General features: G+C 39.3%; 1 protein-coding gene across 2 annotated transcripts in view; it reads left to right on the top strand.

Annotated features, from left to right (window-relative positions):
- The window catches only part of Sugct (succinyl-CoA:glutarate-CoA transferase), a 683,098-nt gene that overhangs the window by 100,290 nt on the left and 566,636 nt on the right, over positions 1-16,172 (top strand). The window lies entirely within an intron of this gene.

Below are 16,172 nucleotides of genomic sequence, written 5' to 3'. Positions count from 1 at the left end.
AAATAAATAAAAAGATTATCAGTGATCAAGCCATAGATATTTCTAGTACTCTGGTGGTTTCATTGCGTGCTTTCCTAATTGTTCAGGTCAGAGGTTGATGAAAATAAAGATATCCTTTTTAACACCCATGCTATTTAACTCCTAGAACTCTGTCCATAGACTATCTTCCCTAGTTTATACAGTTAGCTTTTCACTGTAGCAAGCACAGGACTGGTGAAATGGAGGGGTTAATTCACTTTTAACATGACATTTTGCCTCCTTTACTGGATCAGACCCAGATGCTATACCATATGTGGAAGTTGATTCTGAATAGATAATTTTTCAGGGATAGGAAAAAGAAAATATCTAATTTGTGCAAGGAGACATTTTTCTGTGGGAAAATTACTTACTAGACATAGAGATCTCAGTTGGGAATTTCAGATTTAAGTGGCATACATGGGAAAATAGTAAACTTGGAACACTAAATTGGTGATTTTCTCTCTTAGGCAAAATTAAGGAGGTGTATCGAACTAAAAAAGTCAATATGGTTGATGGTAAAATAGTGTGTATGAGTTTTTAACAGCAATGTTGAATCACTGTCAGAATTTTAATGGTTTTATAAATAACTCTTCAAATGAGTTATCTTGCTTCTCCATAGAAAGCAATAGGTGGTACTTATGGGAAGAAACTAAAAGTCTTTTCTTTCTGCTAATAGCTGTAATGAACCCAAGATAAATTAAATAACCATATAAAACTTATATATCCAATAAATGTGGAAGACATGAAAGTTTCATAGGTTTGTTATATGTGTAATTTTACAGGGCTCTGAGCTTCGTAGGTCATGCTGCCAGTGTCTTAAGTGCTTAATGTTTCTGAGCAGATTTCTTTTATTTTTCATTTTTCATCAAGCCTCCCAAATAATGTAGATAGCCAGTTTTGTCTATACCAGCTTCTTTACTTTATATTCAATTATTAATGAATATATTAACTTTGAAAACAATTATCTATTATAGTCTAGATAATAGAGGTTAAAAATATTTGAGCACTGAATTTGTGATTCTGCTTTTGGAATATATTCTCACCTGTAAGACTACATCAAAGCCAGGCAGTGGTGCCGCACGCCTTTAATCTGAGCACTTGGGAGGCAGAGGCAGGTGGATCTCTGTGAGTTCAAGACCACCCTGCTCTACAAGAGCTAGTTCCAGGACAATCTCCAAAGCCACAGAGAAACCCTGTCTGGAAAAACAAAAAAAAATACTGCTTACATACACACAGATATTTGTAGATGGAAGTTTCTGTTCCACCCTGTCCTTCAGTCTTTCAGTCCCAAATAAACACAAAGGCTCATATTAATTATAAACTGCTTGGTCTGTTGCTCAGACTTATTACTAACAAGCTCTTACAACTTAAAATTAACCTATAATTCTTATCTATGTTTAGCCACGTGGCTTGGTACCTTTTATCAGTATGGCATTCTCATCTTTCTTCCTCCGAGTCTCGCTGGCAACTGCATCGCTGCCTTTCCTCTTCCCAGAATTCTCCTCACCTGGTAGCCCGGCCCATACTTCTTGCCTGGCTATTGGCCAACCAGCATTTTATTAAACCAATATTAGTGACAAATATTTACAGTGAACATGAGCATTATCCCACATCATTTCTCCCTTTTTTCTTTTCAAAACAAGAACCTTGAATCTAATTGCCTTTGTTTAACTTTTTTTCTTGACCATTATCCATAACAGCTTGTAACCAACATGCTAAACAAAGACAAACATCTATAACCCAATTTTGGGGAATATGGGTATAGTTTTCTAGGCCACTTCCTGATGAATGGGGGTGCTGATAATATTATGGTAACCCAAAGAAAATTTAGGATTATGGTTAAGTCCTGACTGGAGTATTCTGTGGGGCTGGATAATCTCAACCAGCAGCCTTGAAACTGTTCTGGATGCAGAACTCAGAAGAAACTGCAACAGAAACTTCTCTGAATCTTTGGATTATTTGGATCATCCATTTTCATTGGAGATTTTTCAGGGGGTCTTCCTTGATCAAACCTTATTTTTCTTAACCCAGAATGAATCTACAGCCTCTCATTTCCTGTGTAAACAAAAGCAAAACCTCTTTTCCAAAGTAACACCTTTTGACTTAAAATTTGAAGTCAAGGCATTTTCAAAATATATAGATTTGATTAACCTATTTCAAAGCCTGTAGATTCTTTACAGGCTATGGTTTGATCAAACAATGCCCCCTGAAGCAGTGGCCCAGGTGATGGTTCTTTGGGCATTTAGGCATTTAAGCAAGATATCACCACAGATATTTATTAAAGTCGTGTGTGTGTGTGTGTGTGTGTGTGTGTGTGTGTGTGTATTTATGTATGGTATCCATGTTGATTCTTGAGACTGTAAACTCCAATAGTCTAAGGAAAATGTCTTTTTGTGCTTTTCACAGTATCATAAATGCTCAGTTCAATATTTGTCAAATAACAAGTTATCATTAATATACTTTGAATGAAAAATATCCTCTTTAGGCTCATATGTTTGAAAATTTAGTTCCAAGATGATGATACTGTTTGGGAATGATATGGAGCCTCTGGGGAGGGGAAAATGGCCAGAGGAAGTGTGCCTTTTGGGGGTAGGTCTGGAGATTTATAGCCTGGCCCCATTTACCCATTTACTGTTCTTTTTCTGCTTCCTCATTGCTAACACAGTGTGACCTACTAGACTTTACTCCCGCCCCCATGCCTTTCCTTCCTGCTGACATACCTTCATGGAATGATCCCCTGAAACTGTTAGCCAGAATAAATAGACTTCTTCACTTAAATATGTCTTCTCAGCTATTTGGTTATGGTAACAAAAAATAAAAACCAATCAACACAGAAAATTGGCACTGAAAGGTGGGGTTTTTGATTTTATAAACCTAATCATGTAGTTCTTAGGCTTTAGAACTGGTTTACAGGACGAATATCTTGGGTTTCTACTGTTGTGAAGAGACACCATGACTATGAAAACTCTTATAAAGGAAACATTTAATTGAGGTAGCCCACTTACAGTTCAGAGGTTCAGTCCATTATCATCATGGTGGGGAGCATGGCGGCTTGCAGGCAAGTGTGGTATTGGAGAAGTAGCTCAGAGTCCTACATCTTGTAGGCAATAGCAAGTCCACTGAAACACTGGGCCGTGTCCTGAGCATAAGAAATCTCAAAACCTGTTCCTACAGTGACACATATCCTCCAAAAATGTCATGCCCACCCCAACAAAGACACACCTCCTAATAGTGCCATTCCCTATGAGATTATGGAGTCCAATTACATTCAAACTATCATAAGGAATGTGGAAAGATTTGGAACTTTGGGCTAGAAAATCCACAGAATTCTCTGAGAAGAGCTTAATGGGATATTATGGTGGGAGTTCAGGAGACCAGAATGGTAAGTGGAATGCAGACAGTGGAAGACTGGGCTAGTGAGGTTTCAGAGGGAAACAAAGACTTTGTCTAGAACTGGGCTTGCTGTAATTACAGCTGGGCAAAGAAACTTGGCAGTATCCTTTCCATTGGATGAGAGCTTGTGTGAAACTGAATTAAAAAGCAACATACTAATTTCATTGGTAGAAGAAATTTCAAGGTAGCATTCAGTCTGTGACATGGTTACTTCTCACTGTTCTTATTCAAACTGACAGTGAGAGCAAAAAGGATGAAATACATGAAGTTTAGCAAGGAATGCTGTGTGAGCAAGTTTAAAATTGTGAACAAGGAGCAGAACATTCAGAGGACAAAGCATTTATAGTTGTTAAAGAGTACCCTCATTGTCTTCAACAGGAAAAGTGCCTTAAAGGCAAGGCCCCACCCATCAACATGTAAAAATGCAAATTTATTTGAAAGAAGAAAGCAGCCTGGCTGAGAATGGCTTTTTTTTGTTGTTTTGTTTTTGTTTTTTGTTTTTTTTCGAGACAGGGTTTCTCTGTATTGTTTTAGAGGCTGTCCTGGAACTTGCTCTGTAGACCAGGCTGGCCTTGAACTCATAGAGATCCGCCTACCTCTGCCTCCTGAGTGCTGGGATTAAAGGCATGTGCTACCAACACCTGGCCTGACTGAGAATAACCAGGTTACAATTTGGGCTAGCAACAGAACTTGGAAATGTAGTCTAAATTGTACTGATATTGCTAGCATTAAAGATTCAAGACTGAGGGATCATGGACTCTTACTCCAAAGTTAGAGCGAGCTGTTGAGGCCAGTCAATGTGTAACAGTGTTAGAGCCTCTGCAAGGAGGGCCTGAAAGGGCATTACATGAAGCTGAGATTTTATCCAAGTCAGTTGCAATGAAGGCCTCAGGAAGTAGGAGATGCCAGGACCACGGCACACCTGTCAAGGAAAGAGTCAGACATGGAATGGAGCCTGTGTAAGAGAGAGGCTGTGTGTGTTATGCATAACAGAGGTACCAGTCCAGACAAACTCCCTGGAGAACAAAAGAATCCATCGTGAGTCCAGGATGCCTGATTGGGTGCTTCAGGATTAAATGTTTGCTCTGAAGGGTTTTGGTCTTCCTTTGGTCCAATCTTTTTCCTTGATATGTTTCCATTCTTCGCTTTTGGAGTGGAAATGTCTCTTTTGTGCCATTATATATTGAAAGTATGTAATTTGTTTAAGTAATTATGTACTCACTCATGTATAGATTTTAGACATGAATCAGGGGAGTGCCAGCGAGTCTCGGAAATAGGAAGGACCCTAAGAGAGATATGTATGGTACCCCAGAGAAGGTGAAATGAGGCAAGATCTCCTGAGCAGATTGGGAACATGATGGGGAGGGGGAGAGGGAGCCAGGAGAAAGAGGGAGAAAAGAGGAGGGGAAAGTAGGACATGGGGGAGCAGGAAGGTTGAGTTGTGTTGGCTTTACGGACGCTGTAACAATACGCGACACACAATTACGGAAAGTGAAGCTAAGTATTTAATGTAGAAAATTACTCACAAGATACCAAACCCCGAGAAGCCCAGCAGATCTCAGCTAGCGACTGGACCGGAAGCCGAACTCCAGGAAAAGAGAGCGAGACTTCCTGTGCGCTGTCTTTTATGCCTTCCCCCCGTAACGCCCCTAGCCATGCCCAAAAGTGGGCTTGGCTAGTGACGTAGTTCCGCCTACGTACGTATACGTCTTTACGTCCAGCCGTATACGTCTTTAGTCCTGCCTAAAGTGGGTGTGGTTAGCGGTGTGGTAAACCGCCCTTTTATTACCTCATCTGTATGCGCCTCTAGTAAGTCACATGTTTAATGGCGGCATAGACTTAGTAAGTCACATGTTTAATGGCGGCATCAGACTTCCTCCTACAGAGTTGGAGGAAGAATAGAGGAGAGCAGGATGAGAGATACCATAATAGAGGGAGTCATTCTAGGTTTGAGGGGAGATCTGGCACTAGTGAGATTTCCAGAGATCTACAAGGATGACACCAACTGGCAAACTAAGCAATAGTGGGGAGACTACCTTAAATGTCCCTCACTAATAATGATTTTGACGACTACCTTATATACCATTCTAGAACCTCCATCCAGTGACAGATGGAAGCAAAGGCAGGCACCCACAGCTAATCACTGAACTGAACTCCTGGAACCCAGTTGCCGAGAGGGAGGAGTGAAGGACAAAGGGATCAAGACTGGGCTGGTGAAACCCAGAGAAACAGCTGCCCTGAACAAGGGGTAGATCTTGGACCCTAAACTGATGGCTGAGAGGCCAGCATGGGACTGATCCAGACCCCCTGAATGTGGGTGTCAGTAAGGAGACCTAGGCAATCTATGGGGCTTTGGGTAGTAGATCAGTATTTATCCCTGGCACACAAATGGATTTTGGGTACCCATCCCACAATGAGGGATGCTATCTAAATCTGGACACTTGGGGGGGAGGGCCTGGGCCCTCCCCCAGAATGAAATGGCAGACTCTAGAGATCCCCATGGAGGTCCTTACCCTCCCTGGGTATTGGAGTGGGGATTGGGTGGAGGGCTGGGTTGGTGGGGAGAATCGGGCTTGGAGGGGAGGGAGAAGGAGCGGGGACTGACATGGGAAGCAAACTTGTTTCTAATTTAAATGTATAATAAAAAAGTTTCAAAAAAACCCCCAACCCAACCCATAGTTAAGAGATTGTGTTTCAAAAGAGAATTTGTAGTTTTGAACAGTGTTGGTACTGTTGATTTCTATGGGAAATCTTTGAAGTTGACTTAATGCATTTCACACTGTTGAGTTGGCCATTAGCATAGTATGGACTCAGAGTCCAAATGTGGTTTGAGTGCAAAATTTACCTCCTAGATTTATGCATTTGAATGCCTAGTTTCTGAGCTGGTGGCTCTGTTTGGGATGGTTATGAAGCATTTAGGAGATAGAATCTTACCAGAGGAAGGGGTCCCTAAGGGCAGGCCTTGAGGTTTTATAGTCAGACCCTACTTCTTTTTCTCTGTTTCATAATTGCTAAGGCAATGTGACCTATCAGATTCCTGCTCCTGTTCCTCATGCCTTTCCTGTAAAGAGAAACTTCTTTGGTGAGGTATGATGGCCCCACTTACTTACAGGCATGAGGGCTATGAGGCTAAGTTTTAGAGTGTGGTTAGGAATTATCCTGCTCTAGTGGATTGGTAGTAGTAGATTGTCTTCTAAGATCCATGACCTCACTATACCCTAGGAAATTTGACTACATTTTTAGGAGCAGTGCCAGAAGTTTGGAATCTGAGGGAGGAGTGCAAGTAGCTGGTGACAGATGGCTGGTGTAGCATCTAAAAACTCATCTCAAACTCCAAACAGGGAGAGGGCTAACTCAAAATAACATGAGTCATGAAACCTCGAAGTCTACCCCCAGTGACATATTTCCTCCAGCAATATCACATCTAGGTCCAATGAGGACCTAGTATTCAAATGTCAAGACTTATGGTGGGCTCTTTATTCAAACCACCACATGTACCCTTATAGTAATCTTTTCTGTGCTGGTAAATATTTTGGTTCATAGGTTTCACAGGTGGGAAGAACTATGAATTGCTTCATTCCCTTGGCAGCTTGCCCTTTCTGGCACTATGGAAGCTTGACTACAGGAAGGAGACTTTGAGGTTAGTTATAGCTTTAACTATCTGAGTCTTGTGCCTTAAGTGTGCAGTGTCTTCTGCAATAGGTTATTACCTTCAACTTCTAAGAAGCAAACAAGGACAACAGCAGTAACCTATGCTGTCTTCAGAGACACATGGACCACCCTGACTAAACACTTATGGCTGGAGTATTTGTTAGTGTATGGTTCTTGTGGGGAGTTTTGTCAGCCCAAATAGCATATGTGTGTGTGTGTGTGTGTGTGTATTTTATATATACGTATATACACACTTGAAAGAAGTATATATAATTTTACGTACATATAAAATAATGTGATTCTTTGAGGCTTTATCAAAAATTTTAGTGTTATTTGTTTACCTTCCCTCCTTTTCTTTCTGCATTGACCTCTCTCTTCCCTCTCTTTTTTCTACCCCTCTTTCTTCCTCTAAGTCCTTCTAATGCCTCCAACTTCCTCTCAAATTCATGATCCCTACTTCTGTAATTAAGGTTGCTTCACACACACACACACACACACACACACACACACACACACACACCACACACACACCACACCACACCCTTATTGTGGTGGTTTGAATAGGAATGATCCCTATAGACTTATGGGTTTGAATGATTAGCCCATAGGGAGGGGCACTATTAGGAGATATGACCTTGCTGGAGGAAGTGGATTTTCATGTATTATATGCTTAAGCTATGCCCATTGTGGCACTCAGTCTCCTTCAGCTGCCTGTGGATCAAAATGTAGAACTATCAGCTCCTCTCCAGAACCATGTCTGCTTACATGCTGCCATGCTTTTTGCCCGGCAATAATAGACTAAACCTCTGAAACTGTAAGCTAGCCTCAGTTAAATGTTTTCTTTTTAAGATTTTTTATTATTATTTTAATTTTGAATAGCTTGTTTTACATGTCAATCCCAGTTCCCTCTCCCTCCCCTCCTCCCACACATCCCCACTATCCCCCCCAGCCTCCCACCCTATCACCATTTCCTTCCACATAGGGGATATCTAGAGTCTGTCATTTCACTCATTGCAGGGTCCAGGCACTCCTCTAAGAGTCCAGGCTGAGAGAGCATCCCTCTTTGTGTTATGGACACATGATGTCTGTTTGTATGCCAGGGATAAATACTGGTCCACTGCTCAGGGCCCCATAGGTTGCCCAGGCCTCCTGACTGACTCTCACATTCAGGGAGTCTGGATCAGTCCCATGCTGGCATCTCAGCTGTCGGTCTGGGGTCCAACTCTCCCCTGTTCAGATCAGGTGTCTCTGCTGGTTTTGCCAGCCCATTTTTTGCCAATTTGCTCATCGCTCCTCTCTCTCTGTCACTGGGTTCCTTGGGTTCAGTTCAGTATTTAACTGTGGGTGTTTGCCTCTGCTTCCATCAGTCACTGGATGAAGGCTCCAGGATGGTTATAGACATCAAGTTCATTATCAGGAATGGGCATTCGAGGTGGTCTCTCCACTATTGCTTAGCTTGCCAATTGGTGTCATACCTTTAGATCACTAGAGGTCACACTGGTGCCTGATCTGTCTTCTGACCTATGATTCTCCCTTCCCCCTATTTTACCCCCCACTCAACCTTCCTGTTCCCCCATGACCTACTCTCTCTTCCTCTTCTCCCCCTCTCTTCTTCCCAGCTCCCACTCCCCCCACCCCTCGCCGTGTAGCCCATCTGTTCAGAAGATCTTGCCTCATTCCTCTTCTCTTGGGTACCATGCATATCTCTTAGGTTCTTTCCTGTTTCCCAGACTCTGGAGGTACAGACTGGCACTATCCTGATCCATGTCTAAAATCCATATATGAGTGAGTACATACCATGTTGGTCTTTTTGTGACTGAGTTACGTCACTCAGAATGGTTTCTTCTAGTGCCATCCATTTACCTGCAAATCTCAGGATTCCATTGTTTTCTTCTGCTGAGTAATACTCCATTGTGTAAATGTACTACATTTTCTCTATCCACTCTTCAGTTGAGGGACATCTAGGTTGCTTCCAGGTTCTGGCTATTATAAATAATGCTGCTATGAACATAGTGGAGCAGATGCCCTTGTTGTATGAATTTGCCTCTTTTGGATTTATGTCTAAGAGTGGAATTGCTGGGTCTTGTGGTAGATTGATTCCCATTGTCCTGAGGAATCTCCATACTGATTTCCAAAGTGGCTGTACGAGTTGACACTCCTAACAGCTGTGGAGGAGAGTTCCCCTCTCTCCACATCCTCTCCAGCATAAATTGTCTTCGGTGTTTTTGAGTTTAGCCATTCTGACAGGAGTAAGATGGTATCTCAAAGTTGTTTTGATTTGCATTTCCCTGATGGCTAGGGATGTTGAGCACTTTCTTAAGTGTCTCTCAGCCATTTTAGCCTTCTCTATTGAGAATTTTTCTATTTAGTTCTGTACCCCACCTTTTAATTGGATCCTTTGGTGTTTTGGAGACTTGCTTCTTGAGTTCTTTGTAAATTTTGGAGATCAGCTGTCTGTCAGATGTGGGGTTAGTGAATGTCTTTTCCCATTCTGTGGACTGCCTTTTTGTCTTGTTGACTGTGTCCTTTGCCTTACAGAAGCTTTTTAGTTTCAGGAGGTCCCATTTGTTAATTGTCGATCTCTGTCTGTGCCACTGGTGTTATGTTCAGGAAGCAGTCTCCTGTACCAACTCATTGAAGAGTATCTCCCACTTTCTCTTCTAAGAGTTTCAGTGTGGTTGGATTTATGTTGAGATCTTTGATCCATTTTTACTTAAGTTTTGTACAAGGTGATAAACATGGATCTATCTGCAGTCTTCTGCATACCAATACCCAGTTATGCCAGCACAATTTGTTGAAGATGCTTTCTTTTTTCCATTGTATAGTTTTAGCTTCTTTGTCAAAAATCAAGTGTTCATAGGTGTGTGGGTTAAAATCAGGGTTTTCAATTCGGTTCCATTGGTGTACCTACCAAGCTGTTTTCAGGAATATAGCTCTATAATAGAGCTTGAAGTCAGGTATGGTGATGCCTCCTGAAGTTCCTTTATTGTATAGGGTTGTTTTGGCTTTTCTGGGCCTTTTGTTTTTCCATATAAAGTTGGTTATTGTTCTTTCAAGGTCTGTGAAGAATTGTGCTGGAATTTTGATAGGGATTGCATTGAATCTGTAGACTGCTTTTGGCAAGGTTGCCATTTTTATTATGTTGATCCTACCAATTCAAGAGCATGGGAGATCTTTCCATTTTCTTGTATCCTCTTTGATTTCTTTCTTTAAAGACTGAAAGTTCTTCATATACAGGTCCTTCACTTCCTTGGTTAAAAGACTGAAAGTTCTTCATATACAGGTCCTTCACTTCCTTGGTTAACAAAGAGTTGGTTCTTTGAGAAAATCAGCAAGATACACAAACTAACCAAAAGACAGAGAGAGAGAGCGTGCTAATTAACAAAATCAGAAATGAAAAGGGGTACATAACAACGGACTCTGAGGAAATCCAGAGAATCATCAGGGCATACTTTGAAAATCTGTACTCCACAAAATTCGAAAATTTAAAGGAAATGGACAGTTTCCTGGATAGATATCACTTGCCAAAACTAAATCAAGAACAGATAAACAATCTAAACAGACCTAAAACCCTTAATGAAATAGAAGCAGTCATCAAATGTTTTCCTTTATAAGAGTTACCTTGGTCATGATATCTCTTCATGGCAATAGAATCCCTAACTAAGACACCTACTAAGTTTGTTTAGTGGTATAGTTCTTATGTGCCTGTGTTAAGGGATCACCACTTGGTATTTGATAACTGATCATGGGGTTTGTCCCTGAAGAAAGTGAATTCTCCCTCTCTTAGCAGCCATTGATTGTCTGCATCTCATCACATAGGGGGAGCCTTATGAACTTTCCCCCATCGACATTTGCATGTAGACTGGTGATGCAATTATACAAGTTACCACACGGTTGATGTTTCATGATTGCAGCATTCCTGTTATGTCTTGAAGAGTCTATCTAGTTGCAGGTATTATGGTCCTTAGGCTCTTAAACTATTCCTCTTCATCCATAATTTCCCTGAGCCCCAGGTGCAGTGATGGCACTCTAGATAATACCAACTAAGGATGGGCACCCCATGGTCACTTATTCTCTGCATTTTGATCAGTTGCAAATCTCTGTAATAGCTTTAATGTACTGATAAGAAAATCTTCTTTGATGAGGGCTGAGAGCTATACTTACTTGTAGGTATAAGAATAAGTATTTAGAGTACAGTTAGAAATTATCTTGGTTTAGGAAAATGGTAATAGCAGGTTTTTCTCTAGGTTCTATGGCAACTCCAGCCATGGGAAGTTGCCTACCAGGCAGGAATTCCTTCATATTGTGCAGGCTTTAAGTTGAATTAGATAGCTGCTGGTCACAACTATTTCACCACTGGGGATATCTAGCCATGCTGGTCTTTGTGGTTTACAGGCTTCACAGCAGGTTGGGATTATTGGTTGCCTTTTTTTTTCTTGTTCCAGTTTGTTTTCTATTGTAATGTTAAAGGTCATGACAAAAAATTTGGCTTCTGTGTCTTGATAATAGTCCACTGTTCAAGGATTCAAAGGCAGAACTCAAGCAAGCCAGGAATTTGGAGGCAGTTATGAAAGAGACTATGGAGGGGTGCTACTTACTGGTTTGCTATGTAATGGCTTGCTCAGCCTGCTTTCTTATATAACCCAGAACTACCTACCAGTAGGTGTACTACCTACAATGGGCCCTCTCACATTATTTGTTAATCAAGTAAATGCCTCACAGAGTGTCCTATCAGTCAATCTTATAGAGTCATTTTCTCAATTGATGTTCTTTCTTCCCAGATTACCTTAGCTTATATTATGTTGACAAAAAGACAAAAAACTGAGCAGCACATCTCTTTTGACAGCTTGCATAGTAACTTCTAATACTGTTAAATCTATTTCGCAGGGAGGAGGCTTCCTTGTCAGTACCATCTTGATTCCTCCAAGTCCCCTGTATGAAGTGTATGGTGTCTTCAGTATTAGGGTCTCATCTTCAAGTTCTGGGAAGCAACCAAGAGCAATGACAATAAGCTACATTGTTTTGGAGTATCTTGGATACTCCTTGATCAATAACTTAAAGGGAGGGTTTCAATTCCTGGCGTAGGGGTAGTGTTATAAGTGTATCACATGGGGTTGGACACCTCATGGTAAGTAGTTCCTTGTAGTTTGACCAGTTGTGACCTTCTGTAATGGTCTCCTGCTGAAAAAGAAGCTTATTTGATGAGGGATAAGATCTACACTTATCTCTGGGTATAAGGATAAATATTTAAAATGAAATATAGTTAGGAACTTTACTGGTATGCTGGCTAGTGTTTTGTCAACTTGATACAAGTTATTGTCATTTGGGAAGAGGGCCTTTCACTTGAAAACTTCGTCCCACACACAGATTGATCTGTGGAGAAGTTTTTGATTGATGTAGAAGACATATTGCTTCCATAATTCATGCCACACCAGGTCAGGTGCTTGTGAATTTTATAAGAAAGCATCTGAGAAAGCCATGAGGAGCAAGCCAGTAGGCAGCATTTCTTCGTGGCTTTTGCTTCAGTTTCTGCCTCATGGTGCCTGCCTTGAATTCCTTTCCTTACTTCTCTGAGGAGTGTGAACTGAGAGTTGTAAGCTGAAATAAACCCCTTCACAAGTTGCTTTTGGTCATGGTGTTTTATCACAGTAATAGAAAGTTAACTAAAATTACTGGGTTAGGAAAGTGGCAGTAGTAGATCTTCCCCACCCCTGCTTCCAGGGTCCATGACTTATTAATCATCCGGTGTTGGCTAGGTTTTATTATCAGACGTGGTTTACCTCTTGTTTAGTGTGCTTTATTTCCTACTAGAGAACTGTTGTTTACTACTGAGATATATGTGCAACTGTTTCACTTTTAGGGATAGCTTGCTATCCTAGTCATTGTTGTGGTTCATAGGAATGAATACTGGGTACAACTATTGATTGTTTTTCTCACATAGAAGCTTGAATATCACCTTCCAGTACTATGAAAGCTAATTGTTTTTGTTTTGGGTCATAACCAGCCTGAATGTTCCCAGTCCTGTGTCCAAAGTGAACAGAGTCTTCAGCAGGAGAACTGCCTTCAACTTCTGTGAGGCAACCAGGGGAAACAGTAATAACTTACATTTTTTTGTGAGTCTCTTGTACTCTTCTGACCAACAAAAGGAGGTTTCTTTTGTCTGGTGCTGGAATTTTGTTAATGAATGTCTCTTGGAGGCACTTATCCCAAGTGGCATAACTTCATTTAAATTATGTGCATCTGTATATCATTTTCTAGTTAGTTCCATCCATTTACTCTCAAATTTCATTTTTCTTTCCATCTGAGTAATATTCCATTGTGTATACGAACCATGTTTTCATTTTCTATTTATCAGTTGAAGGATATTCAGTTTGGTTATTTCATAGCTATTCTGGATAGAGCAGCAATGAATACAGCTGAATATAGATGTTACTTGTAGGCTGTTAAGTCTCAAAGTGGTTTTAAATTGTATTTTCCCGATTTCTATGACTGTTGAATACATTTCCAACATTTCTTAACCATTTCTATTTCTTCTGAGAGTTTTCTGTTCACATCCATATTCCATTTTTAATTGAATCATTTGTTTTCTTCATTCTTTGTATTTTGACTTCTTTGTATAGTATAGATATTAATCTTTTATCATATATGTAGTTGCCAAAGATTCTCTCTCACTCTGAGAGCTTTGCTTCTCTTGCTCCAAAGAATTTGTTTTTAAGGTTCCATGTGTGAAGTGTTGACCTTAAGTCCTGAATGAAAGTAGTCCCATTCAGAATGTCCTTTGCTGCACCTGTGTCTTGTAAGGTGCTGCCATATTTTCTTCTAGCATTTTTAGCACTTCAGGTTTCACCTTGAGGCCTTTGATCCATTTGAAGCTGATTTTTGTGCAGGGTGTAATATGTGAGTCTAGTTTCATAATTTCACACATAGACATACAATTTTCCCAGCACCATTTGTTAATGATATTGTCTCTCTTCAGTGTGTACTTTTAGGAACTTTTGTCAAATGTCAGATGTCTCTAATTACATGCACTTATTATTTGGCTCTTCTGTTTTATTTCACTGAAGACCTTATTTGCTTATATCAGGAAAGTTTTGTGTTGACTAACTATTGTAAATTGGATTGAGGCCTAAAAGTTAAAACTTGATGAATGGGTTAAGCCATAGTTTCACTAGCTATTGGGTTAACTCTACTTACCCCATATTAGGACTGGGTAAGAGGTGTTGCTTCAAAGAATTATGTGGGATTATTTTCACTAAAGGGATTATGGGTGTTGAGTAGATAATTCATAAAGAGTTACTGTACTGTCATACATGGTTGTTTAAAGATGAAATGCAATAAAAGATGTGATAAAAGCATTGTTAATTGGAAATTATTCTATTTATGGCTGTCATGTTTATTTGGTTAGTGCAATATATTTCACAGTGTTAGACAGGTGCTGAGGTTGAAAAGTTACACATTACCATAATTACTAATAGAGGAATATTGATTAATTTCACTTTGTCTTTGAATTTTAAAATTATATGTAGAGTCTAGATTCTAAAACAAAACCATAAAATGAACAAAAATCTGCTTTATGTATATGAGAAATATTATTTTTAGGTGCTTTTTAAAGTTGCATGATAAAAACTTCTCTTTCCAAAAGAAGTATTCTTTTTATTTATTTTTATATAAATATTTGTTCAATCACACTTAGCACATAGTACTTGCTTTTAGCTTCAGCTGCCTGGAAAATAACTTTTTTCATACAGTGGTCAAAAACTACCACTTGTGTTGATCACATTATATAGGATGATGAATGACATTCAATGTTAGCCTCTAAAAATGTGATTTTTGAACTCTCTTAAAAGTGATCTACTGTACAATAGACAAATTATGCTTGATTTGAATAGTAGCTAATTATTAACTCAGAGATGATTGCTTCGACCACAACAAAACCATTTCAGCGAGTTCACTGTGGAGACATGATGGTGCCCGGGATGTGGTTTGTAGTGGGCACCAAATATTTTGTAGTTTCAAAGCTATAAACTTTTAACCCTTGTCATAAAATTCTTTTGATTTTCTTTTAGTCTTAATATGATTTAAAGTTGTTCACTCAAGATTGTCTAATGTCAGCATCTAAATACTGTGTCCTTAGATGATATTGGTAAAGAGCAAGGAAGTGGGTGTGGATGTGGTTCCAATTACTCTGGTGCTCATAGTCTTCTGTTGTGGCTTTCAGAAATATCTTTTGTAAGTTTAATATCCTTCCTGTACGTAATTATATCCAGGCTTTCTTAATTATTCTATAGTGAGCTAGTGTTTTAGTTCCACAGTTATTTTCATGGATAGAGCATTTTGTCATGTTTGATGCCACAATCTTTACCTATATTTGAATGTTGATTATGTCAAGATTTATAAAAGTTTAATTTGTTGTAGTACAGTTTTTGTCAGTAAACTTTCAGAATCACAAACAAGTATACTCATCTGAAATTTATCATTTTGTTCTGTTAGATATATTTGTGCTTGTAATATTCATTTTACTTTTTATAAAATGTTAATATTGAAGTATCTATAAAATTTACTTTAAATGTCAACTTAATAATTTTCAATAAATTTATAAAGTTATAAATCCACCATTATAAATCGAGATTTGAAATGAATATTCATACAAGTGACTGCTGATTTCATATTAGGTCAGAGCAGACCTGCTTTGAATTCGGGAGGGATCTAGAGCTGGGCAGATTCAGAAGAATTTCAGGGTCATTTTAATGTCTGTTACCCTAGGAGCTTGACATTTGTAGATTTTTTCTATAAAATATTAAAAAATATATGGTACAACTACATTGATACAAAGATGAATACAGATCCTTATTTTGTTACATTGTTTTTATTTTACAATTTTAAAGAAAGAAATTAAAATTAAATTTTTTTATGCTCCTGAAGTAATGTGACTATCAGAAACTATGTCTATTGTACCTAATAAAGTGGTACTAGAATAAGCATGGCAAGAAAAGTCTGAAAATGTATGAAATAAGTGAAAAGAAACTTATGCATTCAGGAAGGAACTGGAGCTACAAACCAAGATTACCTTGAGGGATAATGTACAGGTACAGGAGTATATAGTCTATGGT

Source organism: Mesocricetus auratus, unplaced genomic scaffold (assembly GCF_017639785.1).
Source record: "Mesocricetus auratus isolate SY011 unplaced genomic scaffold, BCM_Maur_2.0 Super-Scaffold_100013, whole genome shotgun sequence".
Classification (NCBI taxonomy): domain Eukaryota; kingdom Metazoa; phylum Chordata; class Mammalia; order Rodentia; family Cricetidae; genus Mesocricetus; species Mesocricetus auratus.
Note: the sequence above shows the minus strand (reverse complement) of the source record. Positions and strands in the feature narration are given on the sequence as shown.